Source organism: Microcebus murinus, unplaced genomic scaffold (assembly GCF_040939455.1).
Source record: "Microcebus murinus isolate Inina unplaced genomic scaffold, M.murinus_Inina_mat1.0 scaf017_hap2_Mmur4.0, whole genome shotgun sequence".
In the NCBI taxonomy this organism is placed as follows: domain Eukaryota; kingdom Metazoa; phylum Chordata; class Mammalia; order Primates; family Cheirogaleidae; genus Microcebus; species Microcebus murinus.
In genome coordinates this window covers 99,817-102,959 of record NW_027438963.1, presented here as the reverse complement: position 1 = coordinate 102,959, position 3,143 = coordinate 99,817, and the positions used below count along the sequence as shown (strand labels likewise).

Sequence of the window (3,143 nt, the reverse complement as noted above, 5' to 3'; positions counted from 1 at the left end):
GAGTGCACCGCAAAGAGTTTCCTAATCCATCTGTGAGGGTGGCAACCGAAAGAGAATTTTAGAGCTGACAGAATAGGCGAGGAAAGGCATAGGAGATTTCCACACCCAGTAAGGAAGCCTTTCCCGAAGTGGAAGAAAGAAAGGAGCAAACAGAGACACCGGTAGCCCGCCCGGATCAGAGTCTGCCCCTGAGAGAAAGTACCCTGACCAGGTTCACCCGTGGGTGGGTCGCGAGCTAGCGGCATTCAGAAGAGCGAGGCCCGCAGTCTGTGCAGAAGACACCTGCACTCGGGTGTGTGTGGCGGCACAATTCACAAGCAGCTCCAGATGTTAAACCAAGGAGAAGCCAGGGAGTTCCCAACGCCCCAGGTGTCCTCAGCCCACGACTGGCTGCTGTGGGAATGCGAAGCCCGGCTCCTGGTCTCAGAGCGGGGCAACCAGGAGGTGTGATGTCCACCCCGGCGTTCCCAGGAGGATCAGACTGAAGCTGGGACTTGGCCTGAAAGTGTCCCCTCGCATGGCCACCCCCTTCCCCTTCCTGCTCCTCTACTCCTGGTGCCCCTCCATCCAGGGGCCAGACCTTAAAGAGTCACCCGCAAGAGAATCCTGGTCCCAAAGGAGCCTTCTGGGGGACCCCTGCTGAGAGAGGTTGTGGGCCTGGCCCGCTGGGGCTCTGCCCGACCCAGGGCTGAGAGATGCAACCTCCCAGCTCTGGGTCCCTGCAGGAAGTGTTGGCAAGCACAGGGCCAGTCCTCCAAAGGCCCAGGTGCAGGGAGCCCAGGCCAAGCAGCCTGTGGAAGAAGCCACATGCTGTGCCACCCCGGGGAACACGACTGCAGGCCACGGCCCTTCCCACCTCCTCCTCCTCCTCCTCCTCCTCCTCCTCCTCCTCCTCCTCCTCCTCCTCCTCCTCCCACCCCGCCCCCGCCCCCGCCCCCACATGGCACAGGGCCCAGAGACACCTCAGACACTTGCTACCCAAAGTGCAAAGGGCATCAGTTGCTCCTCCAAACCCCCCCCCCAGCCCAGCAGACCGCGTTGTCCAGCCAGCCCCCGGGCCTCCCTGGGGAGCCCAGCACAAAAGTGCAGACACCCACCGGACCCTCAATCTCAGTTTTCGGATGTTTTTGCCACTCTAAGGACCCGCAGGCCAGCTGGGCCTTCTGGCAGGACAGAGAGCCCCGGAATCCGACGTGGAGAGCTGGGTGTACGTCCCCATGAGGAGGCGGTCCCCACCTCCGCGGCTATCCCCTTGCGGGGAGCGGCAGCCGCGGGGCCTCAGAGAAGACACCAGGCTGGGCCCCCACGGCACAGCGGGAGCACGTCCCCCGCAGGCCACTTAGCGACGGCGGCCAGCCGGCGGACGGTTGGGTTGCGCGAGACGCTGCGGCCGCCCTGCTACCGGGTTCCTGGGAGGGCGTCCTGGAACCAGCGTCCACACCAAGCCCTTGGAAGGCCCAGGCGACGGAGGAGCCCCGTCAGGCAGGGGCCGAGGACGGTGACGGCCCGGGCGGGGAGGAGCGTGTCAGGCAGGGGCAGAGGACGGTGACAGGTGACAGGCCGGGCGGGAAGGAGTCAGTCAGGCAGGGGCCGTGGAGGAGACGGGCTGGGTAAGGGTTAGGGTTAGTGTCAGGGCACAAGTCACAATCGCAAAGACCTGGAAGCCACCCGAGTGCCCATCGACCCACGAGTGGGTAAGTAAAATGTGGCCCGTGGACACCACGGAGTGCTATTCGGCTATGAGGAGCAGCGGTGAGGGGGCACCTCTCGTGGTTCTCCTGGCCAGAGCTGGAACCCGTTCCAGTAAGCCAAGTATCCCAAGAATGGACACACGAGCACCACGTGCTCGCGCTCACCAGCAAATGGGTACGAACCGATGGACACCTAAGTGGACACAGAGGAATCACCTTCTTCGGGTGGGTGTCGGGCGGGTGGGGGGAGGGGATGGGCATACACATCCATTAGGAATGGGGTGGGTACGCACCGACTGGGGGATGGGCGCACTTGAAGCTCTGACCCGAGGGGGGAGGCTGGGAGAGGGCAACGCACCCGACCTTAACATTGGTGCCCCCACAATATGCTGGAACAACATGAGAGGTAAATGAATAAGAACACGGGGGGGGGAGGGGGGCACGGGCAACACATGTCACCTTAACACTTGGACTCCCATCATCTGCTTGAAAAGAGAGAGAAAAGAAAATGCAATAATAGAGATAAGAGACACTTTTTAAAAATAATGAATCCGGCCGGGCGCTGTGGCTCACGCCTGTAATCCTAGCTCTTGGGAGGCCGAGGCGGGCGGATTGCTCAAGGTCAGGAGTTCAAAACCAGCCTGAGCAAGAGCGAGACCCCGTCTCTACTATAAATAGAAAGAAATTAATTGGCCAACTGATATATATATAAAAAATTAGCGGGGCATGGTGGCGCATGCCTGCAGTCCCAGCTACCCGGGAGGCTGAGGCAGAAGGATCACTCGAGCCCAGGAGTTTGAAGTTGCTGTGAGCTAGGCTGACGCCACGGCACTCACTCTAGCCTGGGCAACAAACCGAGACTCTGTCTCAAAAAAAAAAAAAAAAAATGAATCCGAAGAGAAAAGTAAAAGGAGGCCTGTGGAGCAGGTCTGGGTGTGACTCCGGATCCCCGAACATCAGGTGCCACCACCAAAGATTCCTACGTGTAGCCCATAGAACCCCAAAAGCAACGGGAGGAGTTCTGGTCACATACTCCCTCAAAATGACATCCTGGCCTTCTTCTGGAACTCCCTCCCCTCTCAGACTCTCAAGGTTTCCTCCAGCGTGTCGGCTCCCACAGAGCAGACCTTTGGTCTGAGACCTGACAGTCCAGAAGCCAGGCATGCTGCCGCGTGGCGGCGGTGTCACGGCTCGGGACAAGAGGAGGCCCCACGGTGCGGGCTGGGGCGCCAGGCACCGCGGCGGGCGCCGAGGGTGGGGGTCACCCCCACCCCGGGCCGCCCCCGCACTCCCAGAAACGCGACAGAACCAGAGGCAAAAAAAAAAAAGAAGAAGCCTACGGCACCCGGTATTCCCGGGCGGTCTCCCATCCAAGTTCTAACCAGGCCCGACCCTGCTTAGCTTCCGAGACCAGACGGGATCGGGCGCGTTCGGGGTGGTGTGGCCGTGGAC

General features: G+C 61.0%; 1 pseudogene; it reads right to left on the bottom strand.

Annotated features, from left to right (window-relative positions):
• Positions 1-3,024: 3,024 nt before the first annotated feature.
• Positions 3,025-3,143, bottom strand: LOC142867526 (uncharacterized; annotated as a pseudogene).